This window comes from Sapajus apella, unplaced genomic scaffold (assembly GCF_009761245.1).
Source record: "Sapajus apella isolate SASKATOON/1434 unplaced genomic scaffold, GSC_monkey_1.0 scaffold18, whole genome shotgun sequence".
NCBI lineage: Eukaryota > Metazoa > Chordata > Mammalia > Primates > Cebidae > Sapajus > Sapajus apella.
In genome coordinates this window covers 19479082-19504503 of record NW_022436958.1, presented here as the reverse complement: position 1 = coordinate 19504503, position 25422 = coordinate 19479082, and the positions used below count along the sequence as shown (strand labels likewise).

Sequence of the window (25422 nt, the reverse complement as noted above, 5' to 3'; positions counted from 1 at the left end):
ATTTTACCATGTTGGTAGCCTGAAGATACATTATTTTGTTTGGAATTACGGTTTCATAAGACATCATATTTGTAGTTTTAGATAAAGGAATGGAGAAGAAAAGTGAAAGTCTGATGTATCCTACAGCAAGAAAAAGTAATCCTTAGCATTAACTGATTATACTAAGATTCAGATATAACTATGAGTTTTATTTTTTTTCTGAAATAAATACAAAGACAATATGATTAAGTATGATATTGACATTGGACGGTGCTTTATTGCACACAGAAAAATACCAATATCAGTTTCTTAACTTTATTTTCTTAAACTCCATTGGCAAAATTGTTTGTAGATTGAGATGTTATAAAACATTTTAGAGTACAAATGTATTTTTAACTGTTAATTATACGTAGCATTTGCTGAAAATTCCATCACTTGAAAGCAAAATAGAATGTGAAAACAGACTTTGACCTGTTCCCACAAAGAAAAAGAGAATGAAAACAGTGTTCCAAAATAAAATAACATAGAAAATGATAATAATCAAGAGATAAATCAATTCTAATAGTATTAACTAAGAAACACTAGTATTAATGAAGTTTTATAGCTACAAATATTCTTTGTATATTTATATTCTACTCTTCAATCCTTTCTGTGAAAATCATGTATTTGGTTGCTACTACATTTATGAAAGTCTCCTACAAAATGGAGGAGATTTAAGATATCACAAAATCACACTTTCTTCTTTGAGGAAATTTCTGAATACACTGATGTTTCACAGGAAACTGCAATTAGGCAGAAATTCCCAGAATTATTGTGTGTGTGTGTGTGTGTGTGTACATGTGTATATATATATATATTTTTACAATTTATATATGCATTGTATATAATTACATATTTATATATGCATACAATTGTATATACATATATAATTTTACATACATATGTACACACATATGTATGTAAAGTTTATCCTAATGATATAAACCATCGATACCTACAATATATCCTAAGTTACTGCTCAGAGATTTTCATGAGTATAAGCCACCATGAGACCATCAACATTTTCTGCATAATTGAAAAAAATCAAAGAAATACTTAATATTTAATGTAGGTTCTATGGAATGCATATTATACTTATTTCTTAATCAATAATCCATGCATTGGGTATTTTTTAGTTTTTAATTAAATAGAACATCATTTCAAATTATTTTGGTTAAATGGACATTTATAAACAGCATTTTTAATAGATTTTTTCTTCTTAAAAAAGAGAAAAATATATTTATTATCATGCCAGAAGTTTTGCAAACTGGGATAATACAGACAATATTAATACTGTTTTGTAAGTATCAGACATTTTCATCATCATCATCGTCATCATCATATCTTTTAGGAATTCAGTTTAAATTTTCAAAAACAGTTATTCTATAACTGCCAATTTTTAACTTTTATGTTTAAAGCTTGGAGATTGATGGTGGTTTTGAATAGCAAACAGAAAACTTAGAAGCTCATAAGCTAGCTTTTATATCCATGCCTTACACTGACGTAACTTATTTACCTTTTATAGACTTCATTTTGAGTCCTGTGATTCTTGACACATCTGATGCTTTTTGTTATGAGTAGTTTTAACATGTTTATAACTTTTAATACATGAATGAATTCAGTTTATATTCAAATTCAACACAATTATGAATAAATAATGTAGACACTTTCTTAAATTACTATATACTTACAGTGGAGGATTCACTATTTCATGCCTACAGGCTAAGAACATTTTTACAGTTATTCTCTTCATAATGACTATAATTATGACAAAAAACAAAAAGGGTTGAACCTGTGTGAATACCATTGTATAACAATGTTTTGCCTAGTGATTTTTAGATAAATCCATTTCTCCCTTGGACTCTGGAACCCTGTGATTTTTATTTTCTTTCAAAAACATCACATATATTGGGATTTCAGTACTTTGAAACTTGGTCAAACTTCATGAGGAAATAACCTAAGAAATCATTCTCCAAATTTAGATTCACATTATTTTTAAGTTGGACTTGAGAGTGACAGGCAAGTCATTTACAGGGAAAACCTCAGCAGGGGAGGAAGAGCCTGGGGCCCTAAACAGCTGAATGCCCCAGGCAATCTGTAACTACAGAACTGCTCTGTGAACTTATGCTGGAGTGCATCTCACTGGACAGATTTGCTTGTCGGAGGTTATTTTTTCTTTTCTTGGTTTCGAATCAAGATGGAGAAATCATTTTGCTATGACATTATGTAAAAAAAAAAAAAAGTTAGGCAAGACTTAAGTAGTGAGGTGTATATTCTCTTCTCAGTATGTGCCTGAAACTCCCATCAACACTGACAGTAGTTATGCAGATGTATGCAGAAGAAAATAGACCCCTTTTAACATTAAACATCAGATTTGGGTTTCCCCAGAGAACACTGGCTACTGAAGTGGCTGTGAATGATGCATTCTCACAGAATATTTCAGCCATAAATCATCCTGAATAATACTTTTCCTAGAGTTCTTTTCTACTCATTTGAAATCCTAGTGTATCATGCATATACTTACTGACTCTAATTCAGACTGATCCTAATACATTTACCAAAATAAGATTCAAATAATTAAATGTGACTTTTATAATTGTTTTCCTCTGAAGATCCAGAGCCTAATCTGGCTCTGGTTAATCATTTTAATTTGACTTTTAATACAGTGTCAGTTTATTTAGTTGGAATTAGTTTTCTATTTCCATCCTTTTTGTAAGCGCTGCCTGTTTACTTAACAATATTTGGCTTTGCCTAATGATATGTACAGAAGACAGTGCTAAGTGGAACATCAGCTGTTTACATCAGCTCTAACAATTAATGCATGTTAATTTTTAATTACACTGATTGTACTAGAGGCAGAATGTATGTTTCTTCACAGAACAGATGTACTAGTCAGCTTGGCTGGTGAACATGCATATCGATCAGATGTTGATGCTGCCAGCAATTCAGCAAAGTCTGCTAAGAGTGTCGGCTTCTAATGTACTTACAAGTTTACGGCTTAGAGTCCTGGTAGAGGCAATACAACTCGATGCTATATCCTCTAATGTTTACAGATAATCACAGTATGTCTGTTTTGTGGTTAGCATTCTACAGCGTATGATTAGAAGATTGACTAGGTATGAGGCGATCCAAAGGTGTCATTGCCTGTGGACTGCTTTCTCCATTATTATTTGCTGCGATCTCTTCAAAGATTTTATTTTGTCATTAGGAAACTTTTTTTTCAGCCCATGTTTCTCGTGTTAATACTAGGTCTTTAACACAGATGACCCACTCTTCCTTCAAGGAGAATCTAAAAGGCAATATAATTACTTGCAAAGAAATCTGTCTCTGTTGAATGAACATCATCATCAAAGCTAGAAGGGAAATACATAGAAAATGCCAGCAGCTAAATAGCAGACAGCCGACAGGCTCTCAGTCAATGGCCAATCAATCAAGAGGCATTTATTGATTGTTTAAATATTTTGAGCATTTCACTAAGTACTATGGGTTACCTTGTCAAGAGGAGTAAAAAGAAATCTCAAAGACCTTTGCCTTTAGGAAACTCATAATCTTACTCATAACTAACATGAAAAATAAGACTCATATGCACAAAACAAATAAATTGTTTTATAAACTACAATGTATATGCTCTAGTTGATAACATGTAGTTGGCAATATATGCACTCAGAATGTAGGGAATGCTTTATGATGGAGTTGAACTACAGTAGAACTGGAGTCATTTATCCAAAATTACCGTTTGAATATTGATATGGTTTGGCTCTGTCTCCCTACCCAAATCTTATTTCAAATTATAATCCCCACAATTTGAGGAAGGGATCTATAATCCCTATGTGTTGAGACAAGGAGGTGATTGGATTATGAGGGTGGTTTTCCCATGCTGTTATCATAATAGTAGTGAATTTTTATGGCCTCTGATGGTTTTATAAGTGTTTGATGGTTCCTCCTTCACATGCTCTTGCCTGATGCCCTTAAGATGTATGTACTTGCTTCCCCTTCTGCCATAGTTGTAAATTTCCTGAAGCCTCCCCAGCCCTGAGGAACTGTGAGTCAATTAAACCTCTTTTCTTCAAAAATTACCCAATCTTGGGAAGTTCTTTATAGCAGCATGAAATTAACTAATACAATAGAGGGTACTGCAGAGAGTGGAGTACTGTTAAAAAGATACTTGAAATTGTGGAAGAAACTTTGGAACTGGGTAATGGGCAGAGGTTGGAATAGTTTGGAGAGCTCAGAAGAAGACAGGAAGATGTAAGAAAGTTTGGAGCTTCCTAGAGACTTGTTGATGGTTTTGACCAAAATCTTGTTAGTGACATGCACAATAAACTCCAGGCTGAGGTGGCATCAGATTAAGATGAGGAATTTATCAGGAACTGGAGCAAAGGTGACTCTTGCTATGCTTTATCAAATAGACTGGTGGCATTTTGCTCCTGCCCTAGATAACTGGGGAACTTTGAAGTTGAGAGAGATGATTTAGGGTATCTGGTGGAAGAAATTTCTGTTTCTGTTGGGAAGGTATGGTTGGTTTTGAAATGTGAAAAGACATGAGATTTGGGAGGGGCAGGGGTGGAATGATATGGTTTGGCTCTGTGTCCCTACCCAAATTTTCTCAAATTGTAATCCCCACATGTCGAGGGAGAAAGGTGATTGGATCATAGGAGAAGTTTCACCCATTCTGTTTGTGTGATAGTAATGAGTTCTTATGAGATCTAATGGATTTATAAGTGTTTGACAGTTCCTACTTCACATGCTTTCTCTTTGCTGCTGTCATGTAATATGTGACTGCTTCCCTTTTTGCCACGATTGTAAGTGTCCTGAGGCCTCCCCAGCCATGAGGAACTGTGAGTCAATTAAACCTCTATTATGCATAAATTACCTAGCCTCAGAAAGTTCTTTACAGCAGTATGAAAATAAACTAATATATATATAAAAGTAGTAAGCCATATTTTAAAAACTACTTTGCCAAAATCTTCTACATCATTCTACAGATAAGAATATCAAGCTGAAGCATCTCTCTTTTTCTTTTAGTGTATTCCCACCTATTGTTCTCCATAACACTTATAAAGAAATCTCTAATTTAATCATTATGACACACTGATTAGATTTAAAAATTCGATTCTAAACTTCTATGGAAATATAAATGACCAGGAGTAGCCATAGCAATCTTAAACAGGAACAAAGATGAAGGATATACATGACCAGATTTCACAATGTATTGTAAAGCTTTAGTAGTTAAGGCAATGTGGTTTGATGTAGTTATAGTTTAAAACACCAAAGCAACTAAGAATTCAGAAGCAGGCCTGCTTATGCCATGACCATCTTGGGAGCATAAGATTGTTTAATAAACAATGCTGGACTAATTCTATATTTATATGAATAGAATTGGACTTTAAAATAGAATCTATACTAGACATGGAGTAATTTAAGATAGTTTATAGTTGCAAATGTGATATGTAAAACTATTATGTTTCCAGAAAAAAATGTTAGACAATATATTTATGACTTTAGTGGAGACAAATACTTCTTTGAAAGAGCACAAAAGCATTAGCTCTACAAGAAAAGATTGCTATACTGGAATTCACTTTAAAATAAATAATTTTGTTCATCAGAAGATATAATAAAAAGAGTAAAGAGGCAGGCCACAGATTAGGAGAAGATATGCAATGCATATATCTAACATAATATATAAAGAACTCCTAAAAATAAAATAGAAAAAGACAGCCAAACCAGTTTTTTAAAAAATGGGCAAACAACTCAAAATGGCACCCAAGAAACACCATTCACTTGGCCAACATATGGAAAGATACTTAACATCATTAGTTATTACAGAGATGGAAAATATAATCAGAATGAGATGCCACTGAAATACTACCAGAAGGGCTAAAATTAGAAGAACCTGACAAAACCAAAGTTAGCTAAGTATGGAACAACTAAAACTCTTATTTATTGCTTGTGGTAGTGTATATTGGAACTATATTCCTGAGAAATTGGCAAATATTACTAAAGTTAAACATACATATATGTTATGATTCATAAATTTCATTCATAGGAGTATGCTGAGAACAAATGATTATGTTGATTAAAAAGTATATGATAATTGTTATAAGAGCTTTATTTTTAATATCCCTAAACTGAAAATGATCCAAATGACATTGAAGAAAACAATGACTTGTTATGGCATATTCATACCATGAAGTATTCTATAGGAATAAAAAGAAGAAATTATTGCTACACACAACAGCATAATAGTATCTCAGATTCATAATACTGAGAAAAAGAAGCGGATATCACCTCTATGTGATTCTCTTTATATCCACTTCAACAAGAAGGAAAAATGGGAGTTCCACTTCTGGTATCACTGTGAGGAGCTCCGTGGGTTCACTACCTAGTGAAACTTGTACATATTATACATAAAAACAACATTGAAGTTTTCAGGAATTGTATATAGTAAATAAAAAAAATACTTATTCAAAAAAATCTATTATACTTAGTAAAAACTGCAAGAGCCTGGATTCTTAAGCCAAGACCCATGCCTTTCATTCCCCCTTTTCCAATTCAACTAGACAGAAACTCTGCTCCATAGTTTAACAGCCAAGAACACAGACCTCTCTCTTCTTCCAGCACCAAGTTGGAGGGCTCTTTTCCCTAAAGATTCAGAACATCAACATTTTTCATCTTGATCCCAGCTACCTATTTCTTCTGAATCTAAGCTCTAGATGAGCATAGCTAAGGCATGAAAGAGCCCTTTTATTGCCTAGTCCTCACTTATGAGACAAATGATTTAGTTTGGGAGTGGTGTCTGGGCATACATGAGCCCCCAGTTGCTCTTGCCCTGGCTCATGGGATGAGGATTTTGTAAAAACAAAGGAGGCAAGCCAAAGATACCTAAAGATGCTGACCCTCTTATCCACTGAGTGCTCTCCTCTTCAATTCGGGTGTCACTTAGAGAGAAACTGACCATTTTTCCTCTCCCAACACCAAACACTTGGTTAATATTTTGTCTGAGAAAACAAGCAAGCCATAGAACAGCAACTTCAAAGTCCTCTTCAAAGAAAATAACTTCATTTGCAGCAGAATGCAAAAAAGTCAGGAAATGGAGCACTCTCAAAAACAGTAGAAGTCTAGGTAAAAAGCAATTGACAAGGTAGGCAAAAAGCAAAATTAATACATTAATGGGAAATATGACCTATTCTTAGAGAAGCTAGCTTATTGGAAAGAAATGGAGAAATAGCTTGGAAGAGCCCTTCTGGTGTCAGTACAAATCTCAAACACTGACCTTTGGAACTACAACTTCAAGGAGCCTAATTTGATTGGATTGTTCTGTGGAACAATTTGTGTCCTGGGATATTATTGTAAATGTTGGGAAAAGCATCAAAGGAGAAAGGATTTACAAAGTGCCTACATAAATTGGTTATGAGTAACATGTAAACAAGGAACAACAAACTGTGGAAGTCTGCATAAGGCCTCTGAGGAGGAAAGCCTCTCCATGCTTCATGTTCCAGTGCAGGGTGACCTTGGCTCTGTTACCACAAACATTGTGCTCAAGGACATAAAACCCCTCATAGCACTATAATGTAGCCAGACTTGTAGGTTCCTTGTAAGAGCCGAGGTCCATCAGCTTCACATAAATAACAGGCTAAAGATAATCACATATTCTTGGTTTGTGGAACTCCCGAACCACCACTGTTCTAAGTCCTTAGGATGACACACCAGTTCCAGCTCACTGATTCACTTCCAGCTCACTGATTCACTCCACCATCACTCCACCACTACCCTATAGATCAAAGTGATTGTAATCAATAAATAGTGTGGATGATGAGAGCTCGGGGCCTTCACTGTTTCCTCCAGAGTAATAAAGTGATGCCCCCTGGTCCCACTTTCTCTCTTAATCTGTCTTTTTCTCATTCCTTTGTTGCCACTGAACTCAGGGTACCCACAGGTGATGTAGGGCTGGCTCCCTACAGTAAACAGCAGAGCAATGAGCCAGCAATTGGTGAAGCTTAATATCTGGCGTGATAAGGAGAAATAAAGAGAGTCCTGTCAAAGACACCGCCAACCCAGAATGACTCTGGGCTTACCAAAAACTGTATCCTCTGAAAAGCAACATCACACAGACTTCACTAAAACAACCCAGCCAGTTACTAAACAAGCAAAGAAGAAAATATCAATAACAAGCTCTGGAATGGAGAGGAAAATTGCTACAATACATTATCTAAAATGTTCAGTTTCCAGAAAAAAAATGAGATGTGAAATGTGAAAGGATGAGCCAAATACTAGAATAAAAACAAGGAATAAAAACTTCCAGTGAGAAACAACAGAAATTGTGTATAATAGAGAAATATTTCAAAGTAGCCCTTATAAATATGTTCAAAGAGCTAAAGAAAACCATTATTAAAGAAGTAAACTGTAATAAAACTGTTGCATTAGAGAACATTAATAAAAACATAGAAATTATTTAAAAAATAGAAAAGGCTGACACTAAAAACTGCAACAACTAAAATGAAACATTTACTAAAGGGGCTCAATAGTAGATTTTAACAGGCAGAGGAAAAAATTAGAAAATTTGAAGACATTAATTTAAAATAATGTCTTCAAAAATAATGTATTCAAAATAAAGATTCAGAGAAAATATATGTATAGATTGAGTATCCATTATCCAAAATGCATGGAAACAGAAATGTTTCAGATTTCAGATTTTTTTAAATTTTGGAATATTTGCATATACATAATGAGATATCTTGGAGATGAGACCCAAGTGTAAACAAAATTTGTTTATATTTCATATATACCTTATACATGTAGCCCGAAGGTAATTTTGTACAATATTTTTGGTAATTTTGTGTAAGAAACAAAGTTTCTATACATTGAATCAACAGAAAGCAAAAGTGTCACTATCTCAGCCACTCGTGGAATATCTGTTTTGGTTGGCATCACTATCATTCCTCAATCTCAAAAATTTTTTCTTTTATTTTTATTGTACTCTAAGTTATAGGGTACATGTGCAGATCATGCAGAATTGTTGCATAGGTACATACATGGCAATGTGGTTTGCTGCCTCCATACCCCCATCACCTATATCTGGCATTTCTTCCCATGTTATCCCTCCCCAACTTCTCCACCCTGGCTTTCCCTCCCCTAACCCCCCACAATAGACATTAGTGTGTGATGTGCCTCTCCCTGTGTCCATGTGTTCTCACTGTTCAACATTTGCCTATGAGTGAGAACATACGGTGTTTGATTTTCTGTTCTTGTGTCAGTTTGCTAAGAATGGTGGTTTTCAGATTCATCCATGTCCCTACAAAGGACACGAACTCATCATTTTTTATGGCTGCGTAGTATTCCATGGTGTATATGTGCCACATTTTCCTTGTCCAGTCTGTCATCGATGGGCATATGTGTTGGTTCCAGGTCTTTGCTATTGTGAACAGTGCCATGATAAACATAGGTGTGCATTTGTCTTTACAGTAAAATGATTTATATTCCTTTGGGTAAATACCCAGTCATGGGATTGCTGGGTCAAATGGAATTTCTATTTCTAGGTCCTTAAGGAATTGTCACACTGTCTTCCACAATGGCTGAACTAATTTACACTCCCACCAACAGCGTAAAACTGTTCCTATTTCTCCACATCCTCTCTAGCATCTGTTGTCTCCAGATTTTTTAATGTTCACCATTCTAACTGGTGTGAGATGGTATCTCATTGTGGTTTTGATTTGCATTTCTATAATGCCCAGTGATGATGAGCATTCTTTTCATCTTTGTTGGCCTCATAAATGTCTTCTTTTGAAAAGAGTCTGTTTATATATTTTTGCCCACTTTCGAATGGGTTTGTTTGTTTCTCGTAATTCTGCTTTAGTTATTTGCAGCTTCTTGATATTAGCCCTTTGTCATCTGGGTAGATTGCAAAAACTTTTTCCCATTCTGTTGGTTGCCTGTTCACTAGAATGATTGTTTCTTTTGATGTGCATAGATTCTTAAGTTTAATTAGATCCCATGTGTCTATTTGGGCTTTTGTTGCCATTGCTTTTGGTGTTTTCGTCATGAAGTTCTTGCCTATGCCTATGCGTGAATGATTTTGCCTAGGTTTCCTTCTAAGGTTTTTATGGAGTTAGGTTTTATGTTTAAATCTTTAATCCATATGGGGTTAATTTTAGTGTAAGGTGTAAGGAAGAGGTCCAGTTTCCGCTTTCTGCACATGGTTAGCCAGTTTTCCCAAGACCATTTATTAAGCAGGGAATCCATTGCTTGTTTTTGTCAGGTTTGTAAAAGATCAGATGGTTGCAGATGTGTGGTGTTATAAACAGAACCAAAGATAAAAACCACATGATTATCTCAATAGATGCAGAGAAAGCCTTCAAGAAAATTCAACAGCCCTTTGTGCTAAAAACTCTCAATAAACTAGGTATTGATGGAATGTATCTCAAAATAATAAAAGCTATTCATGACAACCCCATAGGCTATATCGCACTAAATGGGCAAAAACTGGAAGCATTCCCCTTGAAAACTGGCACTAGACAAGAATGCCCTGTCTTACCATTCCTATTCAATACAGTGTAGGAATTTCTGGCCAGAGCAATCAGGCAAGAAAAAGAAATAAAGAGTATTCAGTTAGGAAAAAAGGAAGTCAAATTGTCTCTATTTGCAGACAGCATCATTGTATATTTAGAAGACCCCATCGTCTCAGCATAAAATCTCCTTAAGCCAATAAGCAATTTCAGCAAAGTCTCAGGATATGAAATCAATGTGCAGAAATCAAAAGCATTCCTATACACCTATAACAGTTAAACAGAGAGCCAAATCATGAGTGCACACACATTCGCAATTGCTACAAAGAGAATAAAATACTAAGAATACAACTAACAATGGATGTGAAAGACCTCTTCAAAGAGAACTACAAATCACTCCTCAAGGAAATAATAGAGGACACAAACAGATGGAGAAACATTCCACAGTTATGGTTAGGAAGAATCAACATCATGAAAATAGTCATACTGCCCAAAGTAATTTATAGATTCAACTCTATCCCCATCAAGCTACCATTGATCTTCGCAGAACTGGAAAAACAACAACAACAACAACAACAACAACAAAACACTTTAAACTTCATATGGAACCAAAAGAGAACCCGGATAGCCAAGACAATCTTAAGCAAAAAGAACACATCTGGAGGCATCACACAACCTGATCTCAAACTATACTACAAAACATATATATAGACCAATGAATCTCAATTTCTATGCTATCAATAAGTAATTATTTTCTTATACTTGGTCACACATATGTACTAATACTAAAAAGCATGATATACCATTAATACAGTGAAAAAATTATGTATTTATGGTAACTAAGCAGCACATTAGCTGCACCAGAATACCTGTGTAGGCTGTTAAACAACATCAACAGGAAACAATAGTAGGCTTTCAGTCTCCAGCTGCAATGCTGTGTCTTGATTAAAAGGGTACTGTATAGTAAGACCCTCGGAGATTGTGAGTGAACTGTGTGTTGTGGGGTTGTGTTTCGACTGTGACTTGTGACATCATGTGAGGGCTCAAAAAATTGTGGATTTTGAAGCACTCAAGATTTGAATTTTTCGAATTAAGAATGCCTAGTCTGTGCATGTATACACACATAGCTATTTAGTAAATATATATATATATATATATACAATATTTACACACACACACATACATACACTATATGTGTATATAGTATTGTTGGGCTTATAACATATGGAATTGTAACATACTGGCCAATAACAGCACAGAACATGTGGGTTGGATGCAAAGCTGTATTGGGCTAAGGAAATTACTACAAATTAAAACTCAAATCCATGGAAATAAACAAACAGAACCACAAATGATAGATGAGAATGTTAATATATCAAAAGCTATGGATATATATTTGCTCACCCTTCCTCCCTTAGCTTCTTTAAAGCAGTTTTACTATATAAAACTATGATTTTAATAAGCATCCTTGGGGTGGAGAAATTATAAGTATAGAATGTTTAAGAGTAATTCACAAAAGGAGGGAAAGAAAATAGTTATATAGGAGTAATGTCTTCTCATTTCAACAAAATTAAGTTTGTATAAATATAAAGACATTTCTTATAGGTTAATATCTATATGATAAGCCTGAAAGCAGCCACTATGGAAGTAACTTAAACAATAGAGTAAATAATTTATAAAAAATTGAAATACTCCCAGAGAAAATATTTACCTGATGCAATAAAAAGCAGTAAAAGAGGAATAGAGGAGGCAAAAGATATAGGAGATATTAAAAAAAGGTAAAATGGTATATGTAAATTCAATTATGTCAATAGTAATAGTAAATATTAATAAATAAAATATTCCAATTAATAATCAGGAATTTTTAGATGGGATTAAAAGCTGGGATCTAATACACTTGAGATTTAAATATATAAATCAATTTAAAAAATAAAGAATGGAAAAAGATTTATGCAAAGAGAAAATCATGAAGTGACTATAATAAAAATAAACAAAATAGATTTCAAAACAAATAATGTTACTAGACATAAAGAAAGATATCTGTAATGACAAAATAATCCTTCAGAAAGATACGACAAGTATACACATATATGGACCTAATAACAGAGTAACAAAATACATAAAGCAAAAACTGACAGAAATGAAAGGTGACATAGATAATTGAACACTAATAGAGAACCCAGATCCCCACTTTTCACAACAGATAGATCAAATACACAGAATTTCAACAAAAAATAATACTTGTACAACGTTATAAACAAATGAAATTTAATAGATATTTGTAGAATAGTTCATTCAATAACTGAAAAATATACATTCTTTTCAAGTACACAGGGAATACTCTTTAAGGTAGCTATTATGCTATGTCATTTTTTGAAAAAACTCAGTTCCAAATAATACAAATAATATAAAGTATGTTTTCTGACTACAATAAAATAATGGCAAAATAACACAAATTAGAGAAACTTACATATATGTGGAAATTAAACAACAGACTGGGCTTGTAGTTTAACCATCAACAGAACAGTGCACCTTGTTCTCAGTAAATAATTTCCAAACCCACTCCCTCCCACCATTTACCATTTAAGTCACCAGTGTCTATTATTCAACTCTCTATGACCATGTGTAAATGGTATTTAGCATCCGCCTGTGCATGAGAACAAGTCAGTTAACTATTGGTTTCTGACTTATTTCCTGTAATCTAATGGCCTGTGATTGCATCCATGTTGCTGCAAATGACATGATTTTTTTCTTTTTTATAACTGAATAGTGCTTCATGGTGTATGTGTACATATGTGTGTGTGTTTGTATGTCTGTACATATACACAGCACATTTTCTTTATTCAATCATCTGTTGATGGACACTAGGTCAATTTCATATCTTTGCTATTCTTAACAAGGCTGTGGTAGACATACAAGTGCAAGTTTTTTTTTTTTTTTTTTTTTTTTTTTTTTTTTGAGACAGAGTCTTGCTCTGTCGCCATATTGGAGTGCAGTGACACGATCTCAGCTACTGCATTCTCTGCCTCCTGAGTTCAAGTGATTCCCCTGCCTCAGCCTCCTGAGTAGCTGGGACTACAGGCATGCATCATCATGCCCAGGTAACTTTTTGTATTTTTAGTAGAGATAGGGTTTCACCATGATGGCCAGGATGGCCTTGATCTCATGACCTCATGATCAGCCTGCCTCAGCCTCCCAAAGTGCTGGGATTACAGACATTGGCCATCATGCCCGGCCTTTATTTATTTATTTATTTATTTAAATATAAAGATTTCTTTTCCCTTGGGTAGATACTACTAGTGGTGTTGTTGAGTCAAATGGTAGTTCTACTTTTAGTTATTTCCTTTGAGAATCTCCATATTGTTTTCTATAGAGGCTGAACATTTACATTCCCATTAGCAGTGTGAAAGTATTCCCTTTTCTCCACATTTTCACTACCATCTGTTGTTTTTTGACTTTTTGAGAATAGCCATTCTGACTGGTGTGAGATGATATCTCATTGTGGTTTTAATTTGCATTTTCTTATCTTTAACGATGTTGAACATTTTTTAATATGTTTGTTGGCAATGTGTATGTCTTCTTTTAAGAAGTGTCTTCATGTTTTTTACTCATTTTTAAATGAAGTTATTTGTTTTATTATTTTCCTTTCTTGAGTTGTTTGAGTTACTTGTAGATTCTAGATTCTTGTTCTTTGTCAGATGCACATATATTCTCTCCTTCTGTAGCTTACCTTTTTACTCTGTCGATTATTTATTTTGCTGAGCAGAGCACTTTCGTTTAAGTAAGTCCCATTTGTCTACTTTTGCTGTTGTTGTTGCTTGTGCTTTTGAAGTTTTGGTCATAAATTCATTGTCTAGGTCAATGTCCAGAAGTTTCTCCTAGGTTTTATTTTAGGAATTTTTTAGTTTCACATTTTTAATTTTAAGTATTTAATTATCTTGAGTTAATTTTTGTATATGGTGAGAAAGGGGATCTAGTTTCATTTTTCTGCATATGGCAATGCAATTTTACTAGCACAATTTGTTGAATAGGGTGTCATTTCCCCAATATACATTTTAGTTGACTTCGTCAAAGACCACTTGGTCATAGGTATGGCTTCATTTTGGGGTTCTCTATTTTGGTCCATTGATCTATGTGTCTATTTTTACACCAGTACCATGCTATTTTGGTTACTATAAACTTATTGTATAATTTAGTCAGGTAATGTGAGGTCTCCAGTTTTATTCTTTTTATTTAGACTTGCTTTGGCTATTCAGGGTTTTGTAGATTCTAGGCAAATTTTCTGACTGGTATTTTAATAGTAATTTTGCTGAATGTATAGCTAGCTTTAGGGAGTATCATCATTTTAACAATATTGAGTCTTCCAATCCCTGAGCATAGGATGTTTTTTAATTTATTCATCAGTGGTTTATAGTTTTCCTTTTAGAGACATTTCACCTTTTTGGTTAAATATATTGCTAGGTATTTTGTTTATTTATTTTTGTAGCTATAATAAATGGAATTAATTTGATTTAAAGCTTAGTTATTATTGGTGTATAGAAATGTTCCTGATATTTTTACATTGATTTTGTATCCCGAAACTTTACTAAAGACACCTATGACTTTATCCATTTCCTCTAAGTTTGCTAGTTTGTGAATATAGAGCTGTTCATAATAGTCTCTCATGATCTTTATATTTCTGTGGTATCACTGTAATGTCTCTGTTTTCATCACTGATTTTTCTTATTTGAAGTTTCTCTCTTCCTTTCTTCATTAATCTAGCTAGCAGTCTATTTTATCTATCCTTTCAAAAGATTATCTTTTAATTATATTGATCCTTTCTATTTTTCTATTTTGGTCTCAATTTCATTTAGCTCTGTTTCAGGTCCTTTTTATTTTTCTATTTTGGTCTCAATTTCATTTAGCTTTGCTTTAATGTCTTTTATAATTTTTTTTTCAGCTAGCTTTGGGTTTGGTTTGTTCTTGTTCTCCTTTTGTTTGAGGTGTAATGTCAGCTTGTAAATTTGTGATCTTTCTATTTTCTTGATGTAGGCACTTAATGCTGTATCCTGAATGTTTTGCTTTGTCGTGCATCTATTTTCATTCATTTCAAAAAATTTTCAAATTTCTGTGTTGATTTCATTATTGACATAAAGGTAATTGAATATCATGTTCTTTCATTTCCATGTATTTGTGTAGTTCTCTAAGTTCCTATTAAAATGAATTTCCACTTTCATTCTACTGTGATCTGAGAAGATACTTAATATAATTTTGATTTACTTAAATTTATTGAGCCTTGTTTTGTGGCCTAACATGTGGTCTACCTTAGAAACTGTTCCATGTAATGATGAGAAAAATGTATATTCAGAAATTGTGGATAAAATATTCCATAAATGTCTGTGAGGTCAATTTTGTCTAAACTCCAATTTAAGTACAGTGTTTCTTTGTTCATTTACTGTCTAAATAATGTTTCTAGTGCTGTCAGTAGGGTGTTAAAATTCCACTATTAATGTGTTGCTATCTCTTTTCTTAGGTTTAGTATTGTATTAATTTGTTTTCATGCTATATAGATACTACTTGACACTGGATAATTCATAAAGAAAAGAGGTTTAATTGACTCACAGTTCCACATAGCTGGGGAGGCCTCAGGAAATTTCTAATTGTGGTGGAAGGTGAAGGAGAGGCAAGGCATGTTTTACATGGTGGCAGGAGAAAGAGAATGAGGAAGTGCCACACTTTAAAGCCATCAGCTCTAGTAAGAATTCACCCACTGTCACAAGAACATCATGGGGGAAACTGCCTCCATGATCCAGTCACTGCCTATCAGGTTCCTTCCTCATGTGGGGGTTACAATTCAAGATGAGATTTGGGTGGGGACACAGAGCCAAACCATGTTATTCTGACCTTGGCCTCTCATTTTTATATTTTCATATTTTTAAACCAATCGTTTTTTTCCCAAAAGTTCACCAATGTGTTAGCTCATTCCAGCATTAACCCAAAAGTCCAAATGCAAAATTTCACCTGAGACAAGCCACGTTTCTTCTACATATAGGATGGTAAAATCTAAAACAAGTTAGTTATTTCCATGATACAACTAGGAATGCTGGCATTAGGTAAATGTCCCCATTTCAAATGGGAGAAATCAGCCAAAACAAAGGGGCCACAGGCTCTATGCAAGTCAAAAACTTGTCCAGGCAGTCATTAAGTCTTAAAGCTCCAAGCATATCAGCTGAGGTCAGGAGTTCTACACCAGCTTGGCCAACATAGTGAAACTCTGTCTCAACTAAAAATACAAAAATTAGCCAAATGTGGTGGACACCTGTAATCCCACTTACTTGGGAAGCTAAAGCAGGAGAATAGCATGACCTTGGGAGGCAGAAGTTGCAGTGAGCTGAGATCATGCCACTGCACTCCAGCCAGGGTGACAGAGTGAGACTCTGTCTCAAAACAAACAAACAAAAATCTTAAAGCTCCAAAATCTCCTTTGATTTCATGTCTTACATTTAGGGCATGTTGATGCAAGAAGTCACTCCCACAAACTTGGGAAGCTCTATCTCTGTGGCTCTGCAGGGTAGAGTTGCTATGACTGCTTTCATGGACTGTCATTGAGTGCCTGAACTGTATGTTGACCTCTTTTAGTCATGGCTGAAGCTCTCAGTTGGGACACAGATTACCAAATTCCAAGGCTGCACAGAGCAGCGGGGCTCTGGGTTTGGCCCACAGAAACTATTTTTTCTTCCTAGGCCTCTGGACCTGTGATGGAAGGGTCACCTTGAAGATCTCTGAAATGTGCTGGAGATATTTTCCCCATTATCATGGTAATTAACAGTGGCTCCTCATTACTTAAACAAATTTCTGCAGTCTACCTGAATTTCTCTCCAGAAAATGGGTTTTTCTTTTCTACCGCATGGTCAGGCTGTAAAGTTTTCAAACTTCTATGCTCTGCTTCTCTTTGAAACATAAGTTCCAATTTCATACCATCTTTGTATAAACACATAAAACTGTATGTTTTTTAAAAAAAGCCAGGTCACCTCTTGAATGCTTTTCTGCTTAGATATTTCTCCCACCAGGTACCCTAAATCATCTCTCTCAAGTTCAAAGTTCCACAGAAGAACTTTCCCTAGAGAGGGCAGGGGCAAAATGCTGCCAGTCTCTCAGTTAAAGCATAGCAAGGGTGACCTTTGCTGCAGCCCCGATACTTCCTCATCTCCATCTGACACCAACTCAGTTTGGACTTCATTGTCTATATCACTATCAGCATTTTGGTTAAAACCATTCAAGTCTTTAGGAAGTTTTAAACTTTCCCACATCTTCCTGCCTTCTTCTGAGCCCTCCAAATTGTTCCAACCTCTGCCCATTACACAGTTCCAAGTCAATTCTAAATTTTCAGGTTTTCTTTATAGCAGCACCCAACTCTGCTGGTACCAATTCTCTGTGTTAGTCTGTTTTCACACTGCTATAAAAATATTACCTGAGACTGGATAATTTACAAAGTAAATAGGTGTGATAGACTCACAGTTCTGCATGGTTGGGGAGCCTTCAGGAAACTTACAGTCATGGTGGAAGATGAAGGGAAAGCAAGGCACATCTTACAAGGTGGCAGGAGAAAGAGATTAAGTGGAAGGCCCACACTTCAAGGCCATCAGCTCTCATGAGAACTCACTCACTATCACAAGAACAGCATGAGGGAGATCACCCCCATGATTCAATTACCTTTAAGCAAGTCTCTTTCTCAACATGTGGTTGATGAGATTTTGCTGGGCGTAAAGCCAAACCATATTAAATAGTATTTGCTTTATCATTCTGGGTACTCCAGTGTTGAGTGCATATATATTTGGGATTATCATATCTTCTCATTGAATTGATCTTTTTATTATTATATAATGACTTTGTTTTTTTTACTGTTACAGATTTAAAGTCTGTTTTATTTGACATAAATGTAGCTAATCCTGTTTGCTTTGGGTCTCCAGTTGTTTGAAATATCTTTTTCCATTCTTTACTTTGAATCTATTTGTCTTTAATGACTAGGTTGGTTTCTTATAAGCAGCATATGGTTTTACCTATTTTTTTTTATCCATTCCACCAATCTATATATTTTTAGTTGAGTATTTAATTCATGTATCTTCAAAGATAATATTGATGTTAGGTTTTGTTTTGTTATTAATATCAGTTGCTGTCTAGTTGCTTTTTAGTCTCAATTACTGTTTTATAACACCTGTGAGTTTTATAATTTCAGTGTTTCTATGATGGCGATTATCAACCTTTCATTTCAAGGTTTAGATTGCTTGAGCTTTTCTTGAAGAACTGGCCTGGTGATGGCAAACTCTCTTAGTGTTTTCTTGGCCAGAAATACTTTATTTCTCCTTTATTTATAAAGCTTCATTTAGCAAGATACAAAATTCATGATTGATAATATTTTTCTTTAAGAATCTGAAAATTGAATCCCAATCTATTCTGGCTTGTGAGGTTTCTGCTAAGATATCCACTGTTAGTCTTATGGAATTTCCTTCGTATGTTATTAGATGCTTTTTTTCCTCATGTTCTTTTGGATCTTGTTTCTTCATATTGACTCTGTGTAATTTGATAACTATATGTCTTTGTGAAGTCTGTCTTGCTGTGTATCTCGTTAAAGTTCTTTGAGCCTTTATATCTGAATGTCTAAGTCTCTAAGAAAACTTTCAATTATTCCCTCAAAGAAGTTTTCCAAACTTTTTACTCTTTCTTCTCCATCAGTGATACCTACAACTTGTAGGTTTGGTTATTGGCATAACCCTGTACTCAAAGGCTTTATTCATTTAAAAATTATTTTTTCTTTATTTTTTTCTCCCTAGGTTAATTGGAATGACCTGTCTTCAAGCTCTGGGAAACTCTTTCACTTGGTTTAGTTTATTGCTAAAGATTTTGACAATAGTTTGAAATTCGTTCAATAAATTTTTGAATTCCAGAAAGTTCAGCTTGTTTTTTGTTTTTAACATCATATATCTAGCAAATTTATCATTCATACCCTGAATTATTTTTCTCATTTTTGTGTCTGTTGGTTTTCAACATTCTCTTAGATTTCTTTAAGCTTTTTAAAAATCAATATTTAAAATTATTTTCCTAATATTTCAAAAGTGTCATTTTGCTTAGATTGAATTGCTGGAGAGTTCATATGATCCTTTTGGGGTATTGTAATATTCTGTTTTCTATATATCCCAAATTGTTTCTATGGTTTGTTTTTAACTGGATAAATTATCTCTTATTTTTAATGTATGTATCTTTTCATTTAGGAAAGATTTTTTTTTCCTGATTAATACTGCGACTATATGTATGTGGTGTAAGGACATTTGGGTTTGGTTCTGGGTGCTTTCAGTGGCAAAGACTGTATACGTTACTTGATTGTAGATAACTTTTGTGTGGCAGCTTTTTTAAATGCTGGCTATTAAAATGATAGACTGGGTGTGTGAGCTGAGTCACTGCCTCCTGTGGCGCTGGGATGGTGGAGGTCTCAGGAAGCTTATTCTGTTTCCTAGTGTTGTGCGCTTGTGTCAGCAGATTTTGTAGTGGGTTATGCAGTTCAACCTCCAGGCCAGTGGATGGTGCCTAAGGGTAAGAGCTGGTTATAACAAAAGCAGACAGGAATATGCCTGATCCTTTTTTCACTTAGTGAAGCTCTCAGTTGTCTCAGGACATGGACTGGTTTGTGGAGTGCACAATGGCTTGAACTCCCTTTTCAGTCCCTGAGTTGGGGTCAAAGATGGGCTGAGTTGAACCACCAAGGCTGCCCTTGGAAACTGCAACATCAGGCACAAGCCTTAGCCCTGATTAGGATGGTAGGGTCAAATTTATTAAGATCTCTGCAGAGGAGGAGCGGGCTGCCCCAGCTCCAAGGCCTGGGCAGGCAAAAATGTTACCTGCTCCCTGCCATACCCTTGTCCCGGTGCTTAGGACACTCAAATTGGATGGACACTCCTGTCTATCTCCAGGCAGCAGCATAACCAAGAGCTATGAAAGGCTCTTGCCTTCTGGCTCACTGCTGAAATATCTTCAGTGCAAAATCTCCTTTTTCAGGCCAGAACACTCAGGTTTTTGGCTCTCTTGCTCGCCACTGCAGAAATCTTGCTGTTCATGTAGAGATAACAGGCCTCACCTTTCATGCAAGCCTGGGTCTACTGGGCACACTGCCAGTGGGGACATGGTCATCCCTAGTAACCCTAGAATGGCCATCCTCTGATGTGCCTTTACCAGCCTCTCACAGATGCAGCCAGGGCTGTCTCTGCAGGTGTGGGTGGGGAGAGGAGAAGTTCCTCTCTCCCTTTCCATGTCCATGCCTGAGCACTGAGGCTTCCTGCCCAATGGGATGGAATCACACTCTTTATTGCAGAGCCAAGCACACCACCTACATCTCTGCTGGAAGTGGCACTGTTTCTCCCAGCCCACCAGCAGGAGGTCCCGGGCCAGGAAAGTGTTTGCTCTGGTCTCCTCTGTGCACATACTCCCTTAGTATGCTGCTTTTCCCATTCTCTTTGGAGCAGCCCTCCCAGAGGGCAAGACTACTGGGAATCCTGCCATTCCCCTGTGTCCAGCCAGCCCTGTGTAGCTGTTACAATCCAAGCAGGTTTGAGGAATGTCTGCAGGGCCTCTGGTGATATGGAGACACAAGTGCTGATGTTTCCTGAGCTGGACAGTTTCCCAGTCTGTGTACTCAAAGTATGGCACCCACCACCATAGCTCGGACATGGAGTAGGGCAAGTGACTTTCAATGAGCTGGTACTCTGGTGTAGGGCTCTTAAGAAGTCCCTAAATTGACATTCACAGCAGTGTTTGGGTTTTCAAGAGCAGAGCCATCTACTGCAAAGGCAAAGGGAGCCAATACCATGCACACATACACTTTTGATGAAGTAAGTCCTTTGGGTTCCCAGCCAATCTCCGCCAGTCTCTTGTTTCCTTCTTTGTCTGTGCCCCAGCTTCTTCCTGTGAGATTTTCACTAGGTTTTAGCACTTTCCCCTTGATAACTTTTATTTTTTCTGAAGGAAACGGATGTCTGATGTTCCTAGTCAGCCATCTTGAAAAGAGACAGGAAGTTAATATAATTTTGACAAAGATGCCAAAACCATTCAATGGAGGAAAACTTGTGCTTTAGATGAATGATACTGAAAAACTGGATATCATATACTAAAAATGATATTAGATTTTATCACATCATATATAAAAAGTAACTCAAAATTTTTCAAGGACTTAAATATTAAAATTTTTCAAGGAAGGCAAAAATTCTTAGAAGAAAGGTAGGCTAAATCTGCACAATTGCAGATATGACAATGGTTTGTTTACATATGATATCAAAATATGAACAAAACAATATGAGCAACAAAAGAAAAAGATAAATTGGACTCCATTAAAAATTTTCAAAAAGCCTGTGCTTCAAACTATCCTAAATGCTGAAGCTCTTTGAATTTAATATGTACTATTTTGTCCTCCAGCATCTGGAAATCTGCAGATTTAGGTGCACAAACAGTTAGACATACGACACAGCATAATGAAGTATTTGTTTTCATAGAGGATCATCAAAACTCATAAACAGAGGATGAATAAACACAGAAGACAGAGGAAGGGTTTAGTTTTGGGGGCATGTGCCGATGGCCATGAAACAATTCTGAAATGCAAGTGACATTTCTAGAAGCATAATTTTCTTTGGCTCTAATTTTCTGCTTTTTTCAGTTTATAATGATGATAGAGAATATCAGTTATCATAAATAGCTTTATAGAAGGGCTGTAGCTAGTTTATATCCGATAATGATTTTACTGTCTTTACTGAATCTAAAAATATATTAAAAGCAACAATAATGAGAATAGCATTTTCCTGGTACAATGATAAATAGACAGATCCAGAATTTCACAGTCCAGAAATATATTCAAATATAGTCAGGCAGTGCATAAAGATGTTTTGGTCAGTGACAGATGGCACATACAATGGTGATCCTGTACGAAGATAAAGGAACTGACAATTTTCTATCTCCTAGTGACACTGTAGTCATAATATTATAGTTCAATTACTTTATTTTTTAGGAAATTTAGGGTAGCCTATGTGTACAATGTTTATGAAGTCTATAGTAGTGTTTAGTAATATTCTAGGCCTTCACATTCAATCTCCATTCATTCACTGACTCAACCAGACTCCTGCAGGCTCCATTTATGGTAAGTGCCTTATACAAGTATACCATTTTTAAAATCTTGTGTACTGTATTTTATGTACTTCTCCTATGTTTAAAAATGTTTAGATACACAAATACTTACTATTAGAATTACCTACAGTATTTAGTGCAGTAATATGCTGCTCAGGTTTGGAATCTAACAAGAACAGGCTGTGCCATGTAGCATAGATGTATAGTAGGCTATATCATCTAGGTTTATGTAATACACTCTAGCCTGTTTGCTTAAAAATGGAATTGCCTAACAATGTATTCTGTAGAACATATCCCCATTGTTAAGTGATGAATGACTGTATGTATAGAAATAAAACTTCTCACACCAGTGGGGAAGAGATAAATTTTTAAATTAATGATGGTTTGAATAATAGCATTTTGTGAGAAAAACCTTAGAACTTGATGTTCAATTTGTCCCTTACAAAATAGGTTCTCAGTGTATAAAAGATCTAAATGTATAACATAAGTTAATGTGGGAAAAAGATGTTGACACGTTTATGTTATTTCATCTTTTACTCTAAAATGAGTTACCTAAATTAAATTGAAAATACATGTAAATATTGTCTTTTTACTCTTTTTTTGTTTTCTTGACGGGGTCTTGCTTTGTCACTTAAGCTGGAGTGCAGTAGCACAAGCACAGCTCACTGCAGCCTTGACCTCCCAGACTCAAGTGATCCTCCCACTTCAGCCTCCCAAGTAGCTGTGACTGTAGGCATGCATCACCACCTCCAACAAAATGTTTTAAATTTTTTGTAGAGATAAGGTCTCACTGTGCTGCCAGGCTGGACTTGAACTCTTGAAGCTCAAGTGATCATTCCACCTCTGGGTCCCAAAGTGCTGGGATTATAGGTGTGAGCCACCATACTTTGCTGTCTTTATAGTTTTAATGAAAGTAAATTTTTTGTAAGTGTGTCAAAATGCCTAGAAGCTCTCAATATCTCTCAACTGGGCTATTGCAATTTTCTGATAAATGTTCTCTCAACTTTAGCTTTTGTTCTCATCCCCTATAATCTATTCCTTGTGGTGCATCCTGAATGATCCCTTATAATGTAAGTCAGATAATGTCATTCCTGTGCTCAAAATCTCCTGATGGCTTCTCACATCACAGCCTAGCCACTCACAGATCCCCTCAGCCTTTGGCCTCTTTGCCATTCCTCACATGCACTTAGTAGGATCCCGCTTCATCTGTTGTTCCCCTGTGTAGTTCACTTCCTTGCTTTCTTTTAGAGTCTGATAAAATGCCATCCTCTCAGAGAGGCCTTTCTTGACTGCTTTATATAAAGGAGTAGCCCCCTCACCCAACCACTTTTTTACTGTCTCTCTTGCTTTTCCTTATCCTTTGCATGACATAGAAATCATCTCATATTTATACATATATATATATGTGTACACACACACATACACACACACACGCACACACACACACACACACACATATATATATATATATACACATACACACACATATATATATATATATGAATTGAGACAGAGTAGTCTCATTCTGTCACCCAGGCTGGAGTACAGTAGCATGGTTTTGGCTCACTGCAGCCTCGACTTCTCAGCCTCAAGTTATTCTCCCATTTCAAGCTTCCTGAGTACCAGGGACTGCAGGTGCACACCACCACACTGGAATCATTTTTGTAGAGATGGGATTTGTCATATTACCCAGACTGGTCTCAGACTCAAGGGCTCAAATGATCTTCCCACCTCGGTTTCCCCAAGCGTTGGAACTACAGTTGTGAGTCACTGCACCTGGCCTGTAAACATTGTTTTTAACCCTATATCTTTGGCTTCTAGGAAGGAGGCTGGCACAGTGTAGGCACTTAGTCATGAATAGATCTGGGAAAACTAGTAATTTTTGGCTATATAAAAGTTATAAAAGTTTTTAAGAAAACCAGCATAAAAAAGTCAAAAGATCAATATTAAACTGGGTAATTTTTTTCAACCCCAATGATAGAAAAGATAAATTAAATATAAAAAGAGCTCTTACACATCCCTTAGGATAAAAGCAATAATACATATGTAAATAGTCAGTAAAGATAAAAAGCAATAATAATTGTTATAACCTATAGGATAAGATCTGTAAACTCACTAGTAATCAGGGAAATGGAAGTAGAATTTCCGTTTCTCACCATTAAGTGTAGAGAACAATGACAAAGTGCAACAAGTCTGCAGGGTTGGCAAGCATCTGGAAAAATAGGAACACTTATGCAGTCTTGGTGTCAGGTATTGAGGTACTTTAGTAAAACTAGACTGGAAGACAATTTGGAAATAGTTGTCAACATTTTAGATGTTGTACTGTTAGAAATATTTATGATGAAAAACTCAGAAGTACACAGCATTCATTTGACATAAGACTGATCTTTCAGTTCCTTGAAATAGCAGAAATATGGAACCAATCTATAGGCCCTAATGATAAATCAATTTCCTGGGACAGCATGCTCATATATTTATTCAAGCCTCTGTTCAAATATCTCCTCCTACTTTCTTGATCACCCTATCTAATGTAAGCTCCAGATTTTGTTTTGTTTCACAATGTGTGTAAAGTACTCAAATATTTGTTAAAAGAAACCTATGAGCACTGTCATGAAAGCATAGTCATATGTTTTCAAGAAAAAAACCAAATCATAGAATGATGTGTTTATATTCTTAATTTGTAGAAAGTCTGTGTGTATAAATGTATGTGTTTTTGTTTAGAAGATACCTGAAAAAAATGTAAACCAATCTATCATCACCA

General features: G+C 35.4%; 1 long non-coding RNA gene across 1 annotated transcript; it reads left to right on the top strand.

Annotated features, from left to right (window-relative positions):
• On the top strand, window positions 1-23545 carry LOC116556943. Its single transcript, XR_004271270.1, has 3 exons — window positions 1-14; window positions 13555-13559; window positions 23464-23545. It is a non-coding gene; the product is annotated as an uncharacterized LOC116556943 (long non-coding RNA).
• The last annotated feature ends 1877 nt before the right edge of the window (window positions 23546-25422 follow it).